A 22,440-nucleotide genomic window follows, 5' to 3' on the forward strand; every position below is an offset into this window, starting at 1 on the left:
TGTGGCACGTCTCACGGTCGTCGGACCAGAGGATGGATGCTATACAAAAAGCAGACCTCTGTTGTGGCTGGTTAAAAATCCAAAACAAAGAGAAAATGGTACAAACAGTAATGCTAAAGGTGAAGGGAAAAAATGAAAAGGAGCACAAGAAGACAGGAAGTATACCCAAAGAACATAACATAAGAGATATTTTGACTAAGGCTAAGGTGAAGACTGAACTGTAGGGTTTAGAAAACAGGTAGTGAAGAAGACATAGATGAATGCAATCAGAAAACAGGAAGCACAGCTCAGAGCAAGACATAAAAGAATTCCAGCTATCAAAGTAAAACGAGAAACAACCGAAAACAGAGAAAGGGAGGCACTGGAGAAACCAGAAACTTAAAATAATCACAAAAACCCACTGACAGTATGCAGTCGAAAGTGAATGAAAACATTTTAAAACATGCATCGTTTTAAAACATAAATCAAAGTGTACCCCACAATAGATAATAGTAATAGCCAGTAGTGCATGTTTTCTAATTGGGGCTGCTTTTTGTTAAGGTTCAACAAAACGCAGAGGACTGTTTTAAAGCCTGGGCAGCATGATACAATCATACAATCCTTCTTTTCAGCGATAATTCAGGTTTGAGGATGAAGGTGAAACAGTTGCAGTTGCTGCAGATATAAAGCAAACAAATACAGTGTATCAGACCATTTCATGACATTTTCCCATAAAGACAGAGAGAGAATTCAGCAGAGTGGGAGAGCATGGCAGGTATAATTGGTGTAAGTGAGGCATCCAGTTTCAATGATGTCATTCTTTGCAAGTGTGTTGCACATGCACAGATAGTCCACACATGTCCTGCTCTGCAGCATACTGCAAGCATTGCTAAATCTTCTAATGCATTGCAATTCAGAAGATTATTGATTTGAATTTTTGGAGAGTTTCTGCAGGTCTAGCTCTCTTTTTTTGTCCATTCAGCCATGACACCAGTTACTTTTCATGCCACATCAGTCCACCTCCTTATGAGGTTATTCCTAAATGGACAATAGATTAGTGCACCATAACTTTTCTTCTGATTGTTCAACACCTTTCCACACACGCTGTATCTGCTGCACCTTTAAAGGCTTCAGGCTTTGCTTATTTGTGTGCATGTGTGTGTGTGAGAGGGAGAAAGAGAGAGATAGAGGCTTTCTTTTTATGGAGTAACACATCCGGTCAATGACCTGTTCAACTTTCTAAACAACCTGTGTGGCTTGGCTCTCGGTCAAGCTCAATGAAAATCCTATTTGCGGCTGAATATAGGTAAGCTGTTAACAACACAGTACTCAAGACCTGAGAAACGTCCGTGACACACTTACTGTGTTTTTAGTCAAGTATAAAAAAATTAGATAATTTTTACCAAAGAAAAAGAACATCACTGTTATTGTAATGCCTTAACAGAAAGTCTAATGCTACTTTTGGTGTTCTTGCTTGACATTTTCCCCCACATGAGGGCAGTATTTGTATGCAAGACAAGACTAAGAGAATCATGTCAAAGAAAATATCCAGAATGTAAAAGAAAAAGCATGTGTGTGAGTGCTGGGAGTGGTTTAAGTTTGAAGTGCTTAAAATGGTCTGTTACATTTTATAGGATGATAATTTGATTGCTGGTTTTAACTGATTTATTGTACCAATTTGAAAAGACACAATAAAAAATTTACAATGTAACAAGAGATCTTTATGTCACCTCTTTGAAACCTTTCAGGCGTGTTTGGGCTTCATCATTGTGCTGCAGGGTGAACTGTTCTCCACACAGATGCAGTTCAGAAGGTCAAGCATGTCTCTGAAACCCCCAGCAAGCCTTTAAGAAACCATGTTTCACTCTGAGTTTGATCCACGTCAGTCTTGTCTTATCATTCACGTGTTCTTACTGACACTAATCTCTTTACCTGTGAATTATGAACTGTGATTCAAAGTATATTTGACTTTTTATCATTCTTTTTTATCAACTATGAAATGCTAGTTTGTCTGAAATCAGTATTTACACCTGTTTCCCCTTCTGAGAATTGGTTCTGAGAATACTACTATACACACTCCCTTCGACAGGACTTTTCACTTTACTTTTACTTTTATTTAATTAACTGGGTTCTGTATCCCACAAATTTGTTGTCATTTATTTCAATCAACTCACCTTCACATTGATTGGTACTAATTTGGGATTGGTTTTGTTTTTGTGGATTGAGTTTCGCATTTGCTCAGAGCCAGCGCTTGTGCTTGGGAGTTAATTGAAGGCAGGTGTGTTTGAGTGTGCCTCCACACTCCACGTCCCTATTTATAACACACACTCCAAACACTGTCTCTCACTTTCTGTCTGCAGGTATGCCATGGAGTTCAGATTTAGGTGGTTAACATTCTTGGGGGTTTTCATTGGGTATTTTAATTAAGATTCAGCTGAATACGTATGTTTTATCCTCTTGTTTCTGTCTGCAAGCCATGGTCTGCTAAGTTCTGCAGCCTAAATAAAAAGGTCAGTTTATTAAGGGTAAAGTGGCTGATGGCCAACTTCATGCAAGGTGATAAGTGTGAAAGGATGAGTGTGTTTACAATTTTATGCAGTCTATTTTCTATCTATATTGGTTTTAATTAGATAATTGATTATACTTTGGGTTTATAAAACTGTATTTTTACATTGATCATTTAAGCTATTTTTTTTCGAGCTAATTAGCCAGTGGCCTGTATTTCTATTTTTAGCAAATAATTGTGTTAATATATTTTTTTAATTGCTATATTTTTAGCTAATACTACTTATTTGTAATGGTAGGCAGTTTTGCTAATTAAATTTATGAATTAATACTAAATTTTCTAGCTATTAGCATGTATTTAGATTTTAATTTTTATTCAGAATTTTTCCAAATTATTTGAACTTTGCCAGTAGTTGAAATAATTCTTCCAAAAAAAACTTTGCCAGTAGCCTATGGTTCCCTATCATTTATTTAGTCTACTAGCATTTAAGGAAGTTTGTTTGCCATTTCTCAAATTTTCAGCTCTCTAAATATCTCAAAGTTATAAGACATAAATATAGATTATGAATTATGACTCTTATAACTTAAAATTTAAAAAATACTGGCTTGAAGTTTTAAATAGTAACCTAATTTTTTTAGCTTACAGGTGGCACAAAAAGTAGTGAAAACTTCCATAATGATTTTTTTAAGCAATTTATTTTCATATTTTTATTTATAAAAACTGTTTACCCAATGTAAATTATTTAGATAATTTCATAAAGCAATTTTTTTTAATTTAGTTTTTTTTTCTTTTTTAACCTTTTAGATGACTTAATTTATACTTTTTGGGGGCTGTCTATTTTCAGATTTTTTTTTCTGCAGTTTTTTTTTGAGGTCCATTCAATTTAATAGAAATTTTCACTGTGTGGTCTCCAGTGCCTGCAGCTGCTAACAGCCACAGTTTCAGCAGCGCTCTCTGCTGGCAGCTCAGTCATACTTCATGCATGAGTTTAGGTTGGCCAGGTTCTTATTTGGAGTGTGGAAGACATTTGTTCATTCTTCTGTGACATCCAAACACAGCACAGGAATCATTTACTGTTAAAGTGAAGAGTTCAAAGTTTATCTCTTTCTCCTTTTACCGTATTATGTGTGTGTGTCAGTAATTCCACTGCAGGATGTTAAGATAAAGTTCACCACAGGATTTATCAGTGATTGCAAAAGATTTTGTGCAATTCCTAACTGACAGTGACACAGGGCACACAAAGGTGATGGTGTGACTCCTTTTGTCAGCCACTTTGGCCTCGTTGTTACCAAATAAGGCATGATATTAAATCCAGGAAACTGGTTTTTCTGCCTTCATGATTACACAATCAGCGGAACGTGGGGGGGAAAGAAGTGATGTGAGCATTCACGGTGATGTCAACGTTTTTCCCTCTATTATCACTTGTTTAACATTGCTGAAATAGCTGATGACACATCAGCCAGCTGACCCGTGAGCGTCATTGTGTCTGTTTTTAGCAGCGTACACTGTAAAAACCTCGGCCCACTTGGCCTCAGAAGCCCTTGTCTTTCTCTTTCCTGCTGCCCGTGTTGCCCACACTCTCCCCTGGATAGCGGCATACGGCCACAGCCTCTTCTTTCGCCCCCACTCCCCTCCACTCTTCCCTCACCCACTGACCCACTGGCGGAAAGCGTGGGTGCCATCTGTGGTGGAGAGGCTACTTTTAGCCTCCCAGGCTGCTATTTTTCTCTTCACTGATTTTTTCTTCTTCTTAAATATAAACACAAAGCACGGGCTTACTTACGCAATACTTGTCTCCCTCACTGGTTCTCTCTCCTATTGCTTCACAAGTCCTGTTTACATAACATTGCACATGGATCATGGCAGCACACTCTTACAGGAAGAGTAAACTGTAAAATTTAAACATGATTAATTCTTTTATGCAACTGAATAAATTGCTTGTAATTGCAATCAGTCTGGAGGTATGCTGAGCTGAGCTCTAATCCCCTACATATCTCGAATAATGATATGGTGTCAGAGGTACATTAGAAACACTACCAAGTGTCATGTGTTACTTCACGCTGCAACACAATATGACAAAGGGAATTACAAAAGCACATGACGGTAATCATATGACAATGTGAAGTAATCTCACTTACTGGGATTTCTGACGACTATTGGGGGAAAAAAGAGGGCATGATCTCAGTTATAGGTCAAACCACTGATGCTGACACTGCAGCTAAAGATAACTGCTCTTAACCACAACTCAGCCTTGTGGCCTCCACCACGGAGTCCATACCTTTTTCATCAAAACACCCCAAAGCTCTGTTGATCACCCTATTCATTAGCATCATGTCATATTAGACTAAACTGTCATGCTGCTTTAAGTTTTCTGTTTAGTGACCAATTAGGCCTCCGTTGTTAACTTTTTATCCTTAGTTTGAGTCATTAGTTTTGATCTTTTTAATGGTTGCTAATGGCTGCTGACTATATCAAGACTCTAATTATTATGTTTCTTTAACAGTTTCAACATTTTGATTGTTGGGGCTTCTTTCTATTATTGTAGGGTGAAGGCAACTGAACATTTAGCTAACAGTTTAACATTTAAGTTTGGATTTGAACCATTATCCATATTTTAAGTAACAATTTCCAGTTTTATTTAAAGGTTTATGTAAGTGTAGTATATTTTAAGTTTTTTTTTAAATATCCAGACATAACTTATCCTTAGCAGATGTAAAAAAAAAAAAAAATTAAACATAGCCTTAGATGAACAATAATGCATGATATATTACATAGTTTTAATATTTATTTAACAAAAACTAAGGTGAGAAGGTGACTGGAAAACTAAGTACGCCCCATGACTCAATAGTTTGTATTTTAGAACCGCTTTTAGCAGCAGTAACTTGATGTAATCGTTTTCTGTATGACTTTATCAGTCTCTCACTTCATTGTGGGGGAGTTTTGGCCGATTTGTCTTTGCAATGTTGCTTCGTTTCATTAAAGTCTGAGGGCACTTGTTTACGCACTTAAGGTCATACCACAGCATTTCAGTCAGGTTGAGGTCTACATCTAGGTCGCACTTGACTCTAGAATACTTTGATACTCAGAGGAGTTCATAGCTGACTGGCTGCAAAATAAGGTCAAACCCTCACCCCTCCACCACCGTGTCGACAGTTGGTGTGAGATGGTTGTGCTGATATATTGTGTTTAGCTCCACTTTGCTGTCATCTTTCCAAATGTTATTAAACCATAAGTCTTGTAGTTTATTCAGATTCAACCAGGAAAACCGAAGCTGTGAGACCAAGTTAATTCAGAGCATGTATAAAGTATTTAAGAGTCAAAAGTTGTTCAGTCTTTTTCTAATTGTGTGTTTTGAATTTTAGCAAGTGCTAACAAAGACCTCTAATCATTTCCATCTTATCGTTGCTAATTTTATGTTTATCCTGCTTCTTTTATCAATAAAATCACCTACATTTTGACTTTAGTCCCAGTTTGAACAAGATATTTCAACAGTATGTTATATTCATATTCTCTATTTAAGTCATGCATGTGTCCACATACCCTTCAATATACCCCGGTTAGAAATCAGTGAGGAAGGAGACATTTCTCCTCTCTTTCTCTAATGTTAAAATGATAGTTCCCTAAATTGTTCAGTTCCAGTTTAATTTGAGCATTAAAACTGAATGTTGGCACAGTGAGATCTCCTTAGGAAGGTCTTTGGAGGGTTGGGGATTTATACACACATGTGCAACCTTTTCCACACTGTGTTGGCTAAGAAAAGGTCACCATGCTGACCTTTAAAAACCATTCCCCTGTGCAGCATGCTTCTATTTAAGTTTTATTCTAGTTATTATTGTCTTTTCTTTTTCTAGTGAGGCTGGAAAATACAGAATAGCTTTCTGGGAACACAGCCTTTATTTATGTTCCAGCAGTCAAATGAATGTGCACTTGTGTGTGTGTTCCACTCAACAGGTCATGGTGGCCTGAAAGGGCACATTTAATTTTCGCTTTTTGGAGTCTCTGTTGCTGGATATTCTATTTATTGGAACAGATTATTTTACCTGTGGTGACAAATTCAACAACAAACCCATTCAGTCATTTATTTGCTGAATGTTCTGTGAAATGCTGCATTTTTCCACAGAATGTCAATGAAATCAGCCTTTTTATTATCTCATTAGCTGCAAGAGGCTGTTTGCTTTGTGACTGGCAGATTTGCAATGTAACTACAGCTCTGTGCAAAAGTTTCTTATTTTTATATATTTTGGTAGGAAAATAGGAACTAGAGACTGAAATATATTGAGACGTCTGCAAATGTACACAGAACAACAACACATAAGGCAAAAAATAGAGTTTGTACTGTTCAAACAAACATGAAAGTCAACATTTGGTGTGACCACCTGTATTAGTTAACACCGCCTGAACTCTCTTTGGCAGATTTCTTGTAATTTATTTAATTAGTCTTCAGAAATAGTTCTCCAGGCTTCTTCAATGGTATTCAAAGCTCTTCTTTGGATGTTGGCTGCCTTTTATTCTCTTGTCTGCTAAGATGATTCCACAATGCCTCAGCAATGTTGAGGTCTGCACTCTATGGAGGCCAACTGCATGTTCTTCTATCCAGGTACGCTTTTACTGCATCTTTTTGGGATCATTGCACTGAAAATGAAGCTTTTCCAGATAAAAATCTGACATTATTTCCTAATTCCTTTAATTTTGACAAGATCTCCAACACCACTGGCTGAAAATTAGCCCAAACCATGACAGAGCCTCCACCTTGTTTTATAGATGCCTGTACACACAGACTATTGTACCGCTCCCCTTGTTTCCTGCTTACACATTTCCAGTTCTTGTGTGATTTGGCATATCTCAGCATTTCCTTAAGAAGACCATTTCTGGTAGAGGAGTGACTGACATTTCAGTGTTCCAGAAACATTTCACTGATGTTTCTGGATAATTTCAGGCCTCATACTTTCCTTCAATTTCCTCCCTTTTGTTCAGGACACAGTGCACACCATACCAAAACCAAGAAGTTTGTAGCTAGTGGGAATCATCTTGTTGGTGCAAAAAAAATACAGTTTTATCCCTGTCAGACAGTTTTTTTGACATTTTTCATAGATTCAGCAAAAGAAATTGCAACAAACTGCATATGTGTGTGTGTGTGTGTGTGTGTGTGTGTGTGTGTGTGTGTGTGTGTGTGTGTGTGTGTGTGTGTGTGTGTGTGTGAGAGAGAGAGAGAGATGTTGCTAATAACAGTGTCCAAAGAGAGAATTTGAAATAGATTCTTTATTTCAAATTCTTTCTTATTTTAAGAAAGAAGATATAAGGTTCATCTCTTGAGTTAATTGGATTTTTTATATTCTTTAAGAATTCAAGTGATTTAATGACTAAAACAAAAGTCAGTTTTACTTTCTTTTTCTTTTTTTATTATTGTAACAACAGTGCTCGTCTGCTATTGTTGCCGCCTAACCTTGGCTCAGGTCAGTCTGAAGAAGAACAGGCCTTGAGAGGTTTGCTTGCTTTCTTTTTTCTATATTAAGTGACCCATATGAGCAAACATAAGCATTTCCATTTTGAAAACAGTGACAAAGTCCATGTCAGGTGGTAGTGGGGGTGACAGTTGCACAAACAATCCTGACTAAGGAGGAGACTCTACGAGTTGCCTCATCATAGCTGTGCACCAGGAAACTTCTATTATGCATATGTACAGTTTTACTACATTACAGCTTAATTTACCATCTCAATCTGGAGCGCTGACATGTTCACCGTCTGTCGCTCATACTATGAGAGCACAGAACAAATGCCATGCTAATTCACTTCATGATTACAGTAGGCAAAGAAAAACAATACATACACTTACAGTATGTAAGTGTATGTATCTGGGAGTGTTTACTTATTCTGCTTGGATGTTTCTTAACATTTATTTTTGCTGAATGTAGTTTTATTTGTGAAGAACACTGAAAATATTTCAGTTCAGCATCAAGAGAGGGCAGCAGAGTGTTTTGGTGCAGTCGCTGAGCTCCTCTTTTATGCGTCCTTGTGGTGCAGGAAGCAGAGCTGATTTAATGAGAGCAGTAGGAAGCGCAGCGTGCTGCAGCGGACCTCGTCACTGGCCTGGTATGGAAGCACTGCTCTTAGATGACGGATGACGCCGGGCCGGCCGTGGCCAAGACGAACAAAGGTGGGGGGGCCTCGGGGTGCTACTTCCTCCATCGCTCTCTTGGCAGTGGCATAAATTGCTGAGGTTGCCTAGCGACCGGAAGCATGGAAACAGAAGGTGTCACTTGTTACCTCAGAGCTGGATTTAGCCAAATTGTAAAATAGCCATCCATAGATCATGAGGGGGATGGAGTTACTAAAGATAAGCAGGAGAAGGCAGCAGGATCAGAAAATAGACAGAGGTCACTGCGAGGTCCACTGATGCATCACTGCTGCACTGGAGACATTTAAAGCAGCATTTAATTGAAAAGAAGGCAGTGGACAAATCCATATGTACAAAATGAGACTAATATGCGAATGTATGTTTAAAATAAATTTACCTCCTGTATCTAAAGTAGAATCACTATGGCGATCAATTTTAAGTCTGTTGAAGGCTTTGTGTTCATACCTAAATACTAAGAGAATGATCATACGCGTGCCCTTACTAGGATTTGTGTTGGTGTGTGGGGCTGTAGCCTCATGTTTATAATGTTAAATGGTTATTATGAGACAGTAAGATAACGAGTAGTATAATGAATTAATGTACTACATTAATTTTAAGTAAAGTGTTTTGTGTAATATGTGAAATCATTTTTTTAGTAACAATTCCAACACTAGGACAAAGAGTGGAAATGCCTCCAACATGCACAAACATTTCACCCACAGCATTCAATTAATTTGCATGAATATAATGTCTTTGATATGGTGCTTAGCAATGATATTGACTCTCAAAGTGGAGCCAGTGAGAACCCAATGAGAACCGATAAGGAATTGAATTGATAAGTGACAAGTAAAGTAAGTAAATTCTTATCAGTTCCCATCCCTAGGTCTGGCACAGGCTGTTAGAGCAACTGTAGCTTTCAGGACTTCCACACTGGCTTTATTTTTTAGACTCTGATTTTTCCACTTGTCAGGGCCCCGTTGGTAAATGGACTGGTTTTTATACAGCGCTTGTCTATTCTGCCTGAGGGCTCAAAGCCTTTTATACAACATTCACCCATTCATTTGCTCAACGTAGTGGTCAGCGCAGTGCTACTTCCTATGGGAAAGGGCCCCACTGACAGGCATTTTAGTTGCATTTCGCTAGCTGATGACTGCTTTACCTATTCCAGGCTAATTCATGCAGAAATGTCAAACAACATGAACTAAATTCATCTAAATATATTTTTGCATGACTGTTTTAAGATGGACACATACAATCACATACAGTAGCCACACGGGTATTACACTTATCAACTAACATTAGTGTTACGTAATGTAATGCTACATAATATTATGTTAATTAATCATTTAATTTGAGTGAAATGAGATTAAGTAAAAGTACTTGTCCATTAGCATTTTTTAAGTTTTTTTGTTACAGTGTCAGTCCAAATATATACACATGGATTGATCACTGGGCAGATAAGCCTTCTAATGCATGTTTGTCTATGGAGGCGTCCGTGAATTTCCAATGGATTTTCAGCCAGTTTCAGTTTGTTACAATTGCTAAAACTGGTTTCATAATATGGGATACTTAGTTACTTTCTATAATGTCATACTAAAAATACAGATTTTAAAATATGACAGTTCTGTAGGTGCTTTTTTGCAGTGTTCTGTGTAACAAACCCACAGCAGACCCGGTGACATTCCAATGCTCTTCAGCATGCTTTATTAATACGGTTGCTTGTATACACACAGCGGCCCCTGCTCTCCCACTGCCAACCGCACTCACATCAACAAGAACAACAATACTGCAGAACCCAGTACCATATTTAAGTCGGCAGGGCATGATTGCGGATGCTGTGCAGGTGCACATTCTGCTTTAAAAGTTGACCATGAAATATAAAAACTGAAGGGGCTACTCAGTTATTTTAAAGAGCTGTCTAGTCCTGTGAAGGTCTGACTTGAAATGAGAGCTGCAGACAAGTCAATAAGTCTCTCTGGCTTCGTAAATCACAAGTCTTAACTTTATCTTCAGGCAATCTACACACAACAACGTAAATCTTTGTAAAACTGTGCAGCTCTGCATGTCTCTGTATCTACAACTTGGGTATATACAAAAAATAGCAGTTATTTAACCCTCAGTATTATAAATGTAATGTTTTGTGTTTTTCTTTCTTTTCTCTAAATACACCTGCATTAGTTAAATTAAGTGCCAGAACAGTCACAGTAATCCTTTTAAACTGACTTAATATTGAGACCTATCAAATTTAACATGTTTGTAAGAGTAAAATATTGTAAATACAACCTCCCACCAGGGGAGTGTTATTTGCTTTGCTTGTTTTGGCATTTCTTTCATTACAGCATCTGAAAACAACTCAAGTTTGGTATTTTATTCAGGATTGAGTCAAAGCCCACAGTCAGAACCCCTGAGCAAGATGTTAGCAGCAGAGATGCATCTCCTGGATGCGCCTTATAGCAGCATAAAAAACAGAGTGGACATTAAGTTTAAGCTAAAGGCCCTTAAACTTGGATTATAATAGCCACCAGGGGAAAACCACCAGGCTTGACCTCTGTAAACACTTTCCTGATGAGTTTATGCGCTCAGTTGTGTTTAAGGTTTTTTTTTCTACGTTTTTGAAAAGGATTTTCCAGATTATTCATGGTATGCTCTGTGGTATGCTAGCTACTTACTTGGTTTCACAGTTAGAGTCAGTTAGAGAGGAGTGGCTCTAAAGTAAAGTGTCAAAAACTGCAGTTCTTCTAATGACCACTAGAGGCTGACTACAAAGGTGGGTTAAACCAACAGACTCTCATGTAAACAGACCCAACCTTACAGCAGAAATAAAAATGTTTACAGTATGGAACTGTTTGTTTTTTTTGTTTTTTTTTTAATCATTCATCCATCTGGATGCTGGATTTAGGGAGGCAGATTGCAAGGTGTACCCACAATGTCTTCCAGGGCTCACATAATTGCTATGACAGAAAGGGTACTCTCTGTCATTCTTTGTGTCGTCGATGCCTTCTGGGGTATTTTTAATGGAATTAGTATAACTTGCTACGCACTTAATTGTGCTAAAAAAATTCCAAGAATTCTACAGCTGGAGGATGAGGGAGATCACCACAACGGACAAATACGGACAATAAATACACAAGTGGGAGCCAGAGCACAGAGGAAACACCTGGGGAACATGACTGACCATAGTCTGACTGACGAGAAGAGGGAAGCAGAACCAAACATAACACACACAGGAATAGAGACTATCACATTAAAACAGGAAACAGAGAAACACACACACAGAAACTCAGTACACTGACTAAATACCAAGGATGGGAGCGAGGGACGAGAGAGAGAGACATGCAGACACTTTGGCTTGATACTGAGACCATGGCTAACTCATGCGAGCTTGACACAGTGATAAAAAAAAATAAACACACATGACTGACTCCTAATATTTTACTAATGTACTTATCACAAATCATCAGGTATCTTTGTTTTTTTTGTATTGTACCTTTAACAGTTTATGAATCCACCTTGCTAACTGAGCTTGCCATCTTTATCACACAATTTGGGAATCCACCACCTTGTCTTAATATTGTAACTTTTGGCTCTTAAAAAACAACATGGCAGTATCCAAAATGCTAAATTGGAAGCTTCAAAATGCAGTGTCCAAAACTAATGGGTGACATCATTCTGTATTTTATATAAAGTCTATGGTATATGCATTTTTTAACCTTCTATTTGCAGACACTCTGAGCTCCACAGGTGTTTTGGCAATTACATTGCATTACAGTGTGAACTGAACAGACACCACAGCTAAAATTTTATGATTTAAACAGTCACTTTATTTAAAAATAACTTGTTCTCACAATGATTTCTCAGCAACGTGTCAGTTTAAGGCCTGTCCTCCTAAATCCTGATTTCTTCTTTCTGACCAGTCCTCTCTCATTGTCATTGCCTTCCGCTTGTTTCCGCTCATCTCTCCTTGTCGCCCTGTTATTAGGCTCACATCTCATCTCTGCATTTTCTCACTAATCCACGTGTCATTCCTCCCTCCAAAAACCACTCGTTCCCTCTCTGCCTTCCTGTTCCTCCCTGTTATTTACTTTTTCTCTATCGATCACCGTCACTTTCTCTCAAGCCTTCACTCACTTTTGTTCAAAAGCTTTCCCTTCTCTCCCCTCCCCTCTCCTCTACCATATACCTCCATCTCTGCCTCCATCTCTGGTGCGTGCACAGCGGATGGCGGCGGCCCACTCAGTCCTCTCAGGGAGCAGAAGGTTTGTCCACTCCCACTCAGGCTTTGCGTCATGGAACACAGAGAAATAGAGACAGAGGAGAGAGAACAGATGGGAGGAGGACACACTGGCTGCCTGTTTTATAACATTACTCCTGACAACACTGTGGTCATCAGTACGACTATGTAAAGTACCAGGCTATTGTAGACTCATCAAGCACGCCTATATATAGCAGAAAGCCGAATATAGAGGGGCAGGAAATGACATGTTTGGTGTGAAAAGGAAATGTTGTACAACACTTTTTCAATTCAATTAATACAGAATCTTATTTGAGTAAATCTAAACAAGCATCAGGATTTTCTTTTTTCTTTTTCAGGCCATTAACTCACCCTGTAAAGACCTGTTGCCTGTGTGGAAATCCAATCTGATGGCTCCATTATCAAGAGATTGGTGTAACCATAGCGACCTGATGCACATCAGTGCATGACATCATAACTGACACAATCGTTCCCATTTACGCAAGTGGAAAGACAATTCAGATCCTTCTGCTGTTTTTGTTTTTGCCTGTTCCTGTTCCTGCTTCTGACTTTAAACCAGCATTGCATAAGATGCCGTCTGCAAAATGACAATTAAAAAAAAAGAGAGAGAGATTTTACAATTCTAAATGACACAGAGAATACTAATAATATAGAAAATGCAAATGTTGTTAGCTGGATTTACACAAGAACAAAACAAAAATGAGATTTGGGTAAACAAGAGATTAGATCTTCTCACTGCAAAGCTGAACACGAACAGTCAAATCTGGGTCACACTGAAAGCAACAATCCACCCTGGGATACATTTCCCACATTTTTTCCCAATGATTTTGGACAGCTGGATTTAGATATATAGACACAGACAAGTTGCTTCAAAAGCTCCAGAAAGAGCCGAGACCAGTGTGTGATGTGATCATGCAGCATTTTCTGGAACAGCCTCACTGGTAATGAATTAGAGGCTGAATGTGAGGACACGCTGACAGTACCCAGGGTGGTTTTGTGGGTAAGTGAGAATGTGAGAATGTCTTTTGGTTTAGAGCTGCAGTGCAAGTAAAAAAAAAAAAAAGATGTGGGTGTAAAAGCATAATGAAATATTCTAAAAGTCCACAAAATCAGCCACCTACAAATTGTCAGAGGTGTAGATCTGCTGTTTAGCTTGATTTCAGTATTATGTGAGCTGCTCATTTAATTATGAGCTTCAGCATGAAATGTATAATTGTACTGAGCTGTGTCTAAATTACTTACAGTGAAAAAGGTTTTTAAAAAATAAATCCATCCTAATACCAGCTTGCACAGAAGGTGTTTGATATAGGAAGGAAGATATGGGGTCACTACTCTCACCCAAGAGGAATAAGTGAACCAAACCAGGATCACATAACGAATGGTTATCCCTATAAAGGGATACAGTTATGATAAGAGAGTACACATTCCTTTAATTCAAGGACATAACAAAAATAATATAATCCCTAGCAGGTCTTAAAATGATGGAAATGTGACTAAAGATAAAGAACAACACATGACATATCGCACTGTCATCATTTATCAAACAAAAACTAGGAATCAGTAGTTTGTTAAGCCACCTTCAGTAGTGGCTTGAATCAATCGTCTTCTGTATGACTTTCTCAGTCTCTCACATCATCGTCAAGGAAATTTGGCCCAGTCTTCTTTCCAAAAATGCTTCAGCTCTTTGAAGTTTGTGGGCATTAGTTTATGCACAGCTCTTTTAAGGTCCTCCCACAGTATTTCAGTCTTGTGCTGATATGCTGTGTTTGGTTTCTGCCAAACATGGTGCTGTGCATTGTGGCCAAACATCTCTGCTCTGGTCTTGTCTATCCAGAGGATATTGTTCCAAAAGCAACCTGAGCTGTGCTACCATTTTCCTTTTAGAGAGAACAGGATTTTTCCTGGCAGCCCTTGAAAACTGTTCATACTTGTTCAGTCTGTTTCTAATTATATTGTAATGAACTTTAACATTTAACTGAGGCCTGTAGAGTCTGATGTGAAGCTCTGGGTTTTTGGCAGTTTCTTTCATCATTGCACACTCTGACCCTGGGTTAGAATTGCTGCGACATCCACTCCTGGGAAGATTGGCAACTGTCTTTAATGTTTTCCACTTGCAAATAATCTTTGTCCTTGCAGAATGTTGGACTTCATGTTGTTTGGAAACGACCTAATAGCCTTTCCCAGATTGATAGGCAGCAGCTGTTGCTTCTCTATCATCGTTGCTGATGTCTTTCCTCCTTGGCACTGTGTTAACACATACCTGAATGCTCCACATGAGCAAACTGCCAAAATCTCTGCTTTTATAGAGCGCTCACATTTGCTGATGATCAGTTAAACCTTTGATTATCACCACCTGGCTGCTACTTACCTTGGTATTTCCTATGGAAGGAAGAAGGGTGACTTAGTTTTGGCTTAGTGTTGGCTTAGTGTTTGTTAAATAAATAATAACACCATGTCATCGTGCTTTACTCATCTAAGGCTTCATTTACCTCATTTAAGACCTGCTAACAAACATTAATTTTTTATCACGTCATGAGACATAAAACCTTAGAAATCAAAGAAGACATACTTTCTTTTTTTCCTTGACTGTATCTGTTCATTAATCTGTAAATTCTACAGAACAGAAACTTATTGACCCATCTTTTTAGATAGTACCATACTTTGTATTTTATAGCACATATGTCTGTCTGGATATGTCTATCCAGCCCTTTGTTATACTTCCATAAGCTGAAGCTGCTGAGGAACTTCCCATGATCCAATGAGCACTTCTTCTCAACTGCTCATAATATTACATTTTTATGCAATAAATGCTTTAACATTTGTCTTTTCTCATCTGCAGTTTGTGTTTTGTCCCGTCTGTTGTTAATGGTCTCTCTGTGCTTCTCTTTTCTCTTAAATGTGTTTGTGCTGCTGTTGTGGACTTTCTAGTTTTGAATTCTTTGTTTGCCATAGGTCCTGGGTCATTGGCTCAGTGTTGGTGTCGCATTGTATTCCTGCCTCCCTGTGCTCTCATGTCAATCCTTGCCTCTCTGTATCTTGTCCTGAGTGATGTCTATGTCAGGTTTGTGTGTTGTACTTTCCGGTTGTTTCCGGTTTTGTTGTGATAGTCTGTCCTGTGTGCATGACATTCGATTTGCCTCCCCTTGTGTCATCATGTGTATTCATTTCAACTGTTTCTCCCTTTGTTTATCTGTATTCCTTGTTGTGTGATCCCTCATATGCCTGCTGTGTAACCCTTAGTTTTATGTTTCCTAGTTCAGCTCTCACCTGACTCTGTTTTTTGTCTTCTTTGTAAGTTACCAGTAATAAAAGTTAAAGCGCTTTCACGTCCTGTCTCCTGCACTTCCTTCCCTCGGCACAGAGGTACATGACAGTTGTTGCAGTTTGGAGTATTTTAAAATCAATTATCCGAATAAACGGGAAGCTAAGAGGGAAAACATGAATAAATCCCCACCTTTGCTCCCATTTTAAATACTACAGCAACTGAGGTCACTGTCACAAATGTTACCATGGGTTTTGGATTTACTTAAAAAAAAATAAAATAAAATAAAAATCAAGTGTCTAGTGGTTCCACTCAGCGGTGTTAAATAACTCCTAAGAAATTGTTTGTATCTTACTCTAAAACCCTGAACTGCCTCAAGCAAAAACCAGTGAGTTAACCTGCCAAAATACAGTCTTTCATTGAAATAACACAAATGACTCAAGTAAATTAAAAAAAAAAACAAAAAACAAAGAATCCATAATTTGTTCAGTAACTCCAACAAAAGAGTTACTGACCAAAGGTTCATTTTCTTTTTAGTGTAGTTGTTTCTTGCAAAAAGATCAGCATTTTTTTAACCCAGCAATTCTGTTCTCCAGCAGGGGATCAACTTAATGTGTCTGGAGGCTTCTGAATCACAACAGAGCTACACTGAGCTCAACAGTTTAATCAATTACAACATTTTGTGTCATAATTGTTGTCCATGGTGCTGATCTTTGGACCACCAGGGATGCTGGGACTCTCCAGTCCAATAATCATCAAATATCTGTTGACAGACAAAATGAATTAAAGATGGTATTCACAGATCCTAGTGTAGGTTATTGCCTTGTTTCTTTTTTAGTTCTTCTAGGAAATGTTATAATTTGAGGTATTTTTAGAGATAATAATGTCAAGTGGGCCTTCAGCTTTCAAAGCAAAATGCTCATTTGCTACATCATTATGAGTTTCCAATAAAGTCCTCAGTTCAAGATTAGACAGCTTTCACATTTCAGTTTTTAAAAATACATCTTTTACCACATCCATTTACTACGGAGCCCCGCAGGGGACATGGGAGAAAAAAAAAAAAAAAAAAAAATTTAAGACGGACTTTTGCGAGATCTCGCAAAACTTTTGCAAAAGTTTTATTCCAACAATGGCGGCAGCTACTTAGTTGCAATATTACTCTTTCTGGGTCACAAAATACACTTAAGATATTTTGAGGCGTGAATGTAGTTGTGTAGACATCAGATACCTGCTCGGTTTACAAGACATCACATATTTGCAAAAGTGCGCCGACGTTTTCGGAGATCTGACACCCACCATCTCGAAGCTAACGGGAGGTCGAGACCTACTACAGCCGGGAGGAACACAGCTTTCCCGGCACATCGTGCCTCGGCCTCCGAAAAATGCGGCTAAAACTTTTGCGGGATCCCGAGTTTGTTTTGCGAGATCTTGCAAAAGTCAGTCTTAATTTTTTTTCTCCCATGTCCCCTGCGGGGCTCCGTAATTTACAGATACCACAAAACAAAAACAAAAAAAGTTTACCAAAGTTTATAATTATTATTTCTTTCAAAGTGGTTATTTTTCTTCTAATAAATGGTTAGACACAAATCTTGTCAATTAACTGATACTTGTACTCTGTCCTAGTTTAAAAAAAAATATTTATAAATCCTCTGAATAATTCTGGGGGACTTAGCCAATGAAGAATATTTAGCTCCTTGAAGTTCCATTATTTCCTGACTCTAGACTTTTTGAGAGGCAAAACAATTAATCCAAAATGATTTTGCAGTTTTTCAAATTTAGTGACATAAATTGAACATTTGACAGAATTTGAGTTAAAAATAAAAATGACCAAATGGTTACGAAGATGACAAAATAAGTCATCTAGATTCTTCCCTCATTCATTACCATCTAAAAATGCTTTCCACACAAGAACATTTATAAAACAGACAAAACAAAACAAAACAAAAAAAAACAAAAAAAAACAAAAAAAAAAAAAAAAGGACGTTACACATACAAGTACCAGAAACTGCAGTTCCTCAAATGGCCATTGAGGCAGGCTCAAGTAGTAAGTCTTTCCCAACAGACTCATGTTTTCCCAGTTGTCACTGGGTGAGAAGTGAGGCCAGTCTGTCACAGAGCTAATATATAGACAGACAACCATTCACACTCACATTCACACCCCACAGCAAAATGAAAGTCACCAATTAACCTAATGTGCATGTTTATGGACTGCAGAGGAGCACCCAAAGAGAACCCACGCAGACACCTCAAGATAATGCAACCTTGACACAACAAAGGGCCTGGACAGGATTTGAACACAGGACCTTCGTACTGTGAGGAGACCACCGTGTTACCCTGTGTTTACAGCCTGGAACCAAAAGTGGGTTTGGTGTCAATCGCTACTTTCCCCTTTCTGCACAGGGGATAGATTTTAAACTACTTAGCACTGATTAGTAAATATATGTGTTGATGTAGCCGCTAGACTGGTGGACCTAAATCTTCACCACCACGTCTGGTATACATACAAGCGAAAAAGGGGAGTGGGTGGGTCAGCGCTCAGGGCACAGAAACTTAGCTGGCTTCAAACACACCATTTATTTTCAGGATAAAACACAGCCAGAGTCATACAAGATAGAATTCCCCATATACAATATAAAAACCCCGCCGGCAGAAATAACTATACACTATTAAAACAAGGCTAAAACATGTTTTCCATACGCTAAAATTACCCTCCCACAGTCCCATAATCCCACAGTCCAGCCACAAATGGGCGAATGGTCCTTATCTGAAAGAGACAGGAGAGGAACTTCTCTTCCGGGATGGGGAAACTCGCCAGCAACAGACCAGGGAGGAGGCTCCTATCGCAGACCTGTCTCCTCCGGACAGCGCGTCGCCGCACAGTCCCGCCCCACTCCACACCTGAACACGGCCTCCCTCGTCTCACCGTCAGATGCAGGCAGAAGGGCATCCCTGCCCTGTTGTGCATTGCGGCCATCGCCACCCACTGTTGCCGTTCCTGCCGTTAGGACTGGATCGCCGAACGACTCGCGGCGCCCCACAGTCAGGCAGCAGTTCGTTCCACACACGTGCGGGCTTGCACGCGTTCCTTTTTCTCCTGCTCACCCTTCGTGCGTCGCTTCTTTCTTCTTTTGTCTCTGCGCTCACCATCCCCTTTAACAGGTCAACCTGGCGGCTGATAGGCCACCTTGGGGAACGCCCCCACCTCACAGGTGCCTACAATTGTCTGTTTAGTCCACAGTGGGTTAAAGGAACATGGTACAACATTAACACAAATATAAATATGAGGATAAAACCATGCAGTATAAATATCAATAAACAAACATGCAATATAAATATCACAATAAAATCATGCAAATAAAATCAACACTGACATTGATACATTTGTAGTTTATGTATGGAGCTAGCTACCTAATTGTGCAAAACCATATGCATATGACAGCAACTACCTTCATCTTCTGTCTATCATCTATATTTATATATATAGCCTACGACTGACTTCCATGAGTAATCAAGGAATAAACTATCAACAGTGTGAGATTCCACCTTATTAATCTTTAAACGACTCTCTGTTTGTTCAAATATGTTACATGCTTCATTTTATGCCTCACAATCACCAAATAGATGGAGGCAGTGGACACACAAAGACTGCTGTCCCTTCTATGACTGATCAAAGTTCCTCTGACGTTAAACTGTAGGCAGTTTTTCCCCCCTCATTTGTTTTAATGGCTGACCCCCTAAACACAACTCTGAAAAGACACAGACTGTACCACACATGGTGGGGTGAAAAAAACCCCAACCCTTTTGTTATTCATTCCTTCCTTTTATATAATACTTAATAGGACACAGTGCTGACGCAGGCTGGGGAGTTGTGAACCAGTGTGTGGTGTTTGGTGCCTCTGACTCTTCATGTGTGTGAGTCATCGTGTCACCTACTGCGATCAGGTTGGTAGGTCAAAACAACAGCAAACCGTTGTTGTGACAGCTAATAATAAGCGAGCTGAGGCTTGTTTGGTGGAGGTGGTCAGTGCGTTTGTGTGTGTGCATGTGTGTTTGTGGAGCCGGGTACATGCTGCTTCAAGTTATTAATAATCATCAGACAGTAGTGGAGGGAGTCAATATCTTTTACAGCCTGTGCTTTGTGCTTATTAAATTAATAAGCCGTTTTATTCAGTTATCAAGCCCAATATGATGTACCCTAACACTAATCCTGCCACTTTTCAAAATAAAAGGACTTAGTCCTAGAGTGTTTCTTAATCTAAACCTGTGTTAACTAATATTTTAATATTAAAAATAGATCAATTTACTATATAATAACATGTCTGTACATTTCTCCTGTTCTGGCTTGTTGTTTTCAGGCTGACTGAACATTATTTCCACATATGCAGACATCTTATAAATTACAAGTTCACACTACTGCCAACAAGGTTAAGTATTTCCTGCTGTTTTCTTGTCTTCCAGTAGCATTATGCAAAAACAGTATAACAATATTTGGTGGTGAAATGGAACATGTGTTTACACAGGCTGGAATTTGAATATCGTTGAAACGTATCATAAAGCAATTTAATTTGTTTGAAGTCCAGGCTTTGGCTGGGCCACCCAAGGACATACAGAGTTGTTCTTAAGGCACTCCAAGTTTTCTGTCACTGTCAGGCTGGGAGATGAATCATCCACCTAGTGAGGATCTGACCACCCTGAGCAGGTTTTCATTAATGGTACCACCATAGTTATCTCCATTCACCTTTTTCACAGCCCTATAGTCTCTGCTGCTGAAAAACACCCCAACAGTATAAAGTTAATGCCAACGTGCTTCACTGTAGGAAAGGCAAAGGATAGGTGTGCAGTGAAAATAATGCTTAGATTTGAGCCCAAATGGTTCAATACAAGTTTTATAATTTGAGAGTGTTTTTACGGTCATTTGTTTACAATCTCCAAACAGACTTTTTGTGATTGTCCTTCTGGCAGGTTTCCCTACAGTATCTGCAGGAAAGATCGTGACCAAGAGATCATCAGGTTCTTAGTTGGCTTGGCCAGGAAGCAACTTCTGGGAAGAGACCTGGGGGCCACTGTGCTCTTGGGAACCTTTAATGTTGCATGTGTAGATGTTTCTTTGCCTGGACATAATCACAAGCTCTCTAGGGCTCTGCAGGCAGTTTGTTTAACCTTGTGACTTCTTCTTGATCAGGAATAACACAGACTACTTAGAATTTTTTTTAGTCTGATAATTGGCTTTAACATAGACACAAGCTTAGCCACCAACACCCCCCCCCCCCCCCCCAATTCTCTCTTTTTTCACCTTCCTTCACTTTTGCTCTCAGTTGAAGATATGACTACACTTGCACTAATATCACACAAACAAACGTTTTTCTTCCTGCACACTTGCACTAATATCAGATAATTTCATATGGTGTGAGGAGGAAAATGATGGAGCAGTCTACTGTGGGGATATGGATATTACTTTTATTTATATTGCACCAAAGGATAGAGCGCAATGGTAGAATGCAAACTGATTCTAGGACAGAAACAACTGCATTATACTGCTAAATAAACTATTGTTAGTCGCGAGGAGCAAGAATCCAGATGATAAAGCTGAGTGCATGCAGACCCCAGCTCAGCAGCCAGATAACAATGGCAGTCATGTAGTCATACTTGCAGCCTCCATTTCCCCAGTACGCCTCTATAGTGGAATCACTGTTGCAGTCTAAATAATGTGATTTAGGTTATCGTAGACCAGGGGTGGGCAATTCCAGGCCCCGAAGGCCGATGTCCTGCAGGTTTTAGATCTCACCTTGGGTCAACACACCTGAATCACATGATTAGTTCGTTACCAGGCCTCTGGAGAACTTCAGGACATGTTGAGGAGCTAATTTAGCCATTTAAATCAGCTGTGTTGGTTCAAGGACACATCTAAAACCTGCAGGGACCCACCCCTGGTCTACGATAACCTAAATCACATTATTTAGACTGCAACAGTGATTCCACTATAGAGGCGTACTGGGGAAATGGAGGCTGCCCTCGGGGCCTGGAATTGCCCACCCCTGTCGTAGACTATAGATACAGTGTATATGGAACATTTAAAGATTATACTTTGCAATTGAAATTACATTATATTTTTATTTCAGTTTCACTCTTTCTACAATATTAAACGTGTGGACAAAGAGTAATGGTCTTCAGATTGTTAAGGAGGAGGGGGTTCAGAGGAAGTTGGAGCTTGTTACCATCATGGGCTCATTTGGGCAGAATGAGAATGAACAGTCATCAATCACTTGCATGTTTCTCATTTTATTTGAATAACCAGTATTAAAAAAAACAAAAGCAAAAAAAACCAC

At 39.0% G+C, this 22,440-nt stretch overlaps 2 long non-coding RNA genes across 2 annotated transcripts; one reads left to right on the forward strand and one right to left on the reverse strand.

The window, feature by feature from the left end:
• Window positions 1-2,365: 2,365 nt before the first annotated feature.
• LOC113012779 (uncharacterized) lies at window positions 2,366-13,329 on the forward strand. The gene is made up of 4 exons (XR_003270745.2): window positions 2,366-2,489; window positions 7,901-7,968; window positions 8,507-8,639; window positions 13,191-13,329. It is a non-coding gene; the product is annotated as an uncharacterized LOC113012779 (long non-coding RNA).
• On the reverse strand, window positions 7,860-13,326 carry LOC145422405 (uncharacterized). Its single transcript, XR_013903686.1, has 3 exons — window positions 13,204-13,326; window positions 12,781-12,877; window positions 7,860-8,707 (listed from the first exon to the last, which is right to left on the reverse strand). It is a non-coding gene; the product is annotated as an uncharacterized LOC145422405 (long non-coding RNA).
• Window positions 13,330-22,440: the final 9,111 nt, after the last annotated feature.

Source organism: Astatotilapia calliptera, chromosome 19 (assembly GCF_964374335.1).
Source record: "Astatotilapia calliptera chromosome 19, fAstCal68.1, whole genome shotgun sequence".
NCBI lineage: Eukaryota > Metazoa > Chordata > Actinopteri > Cichliformes > Cichlidae > Astatotilapia > Astatotilapia calliptera.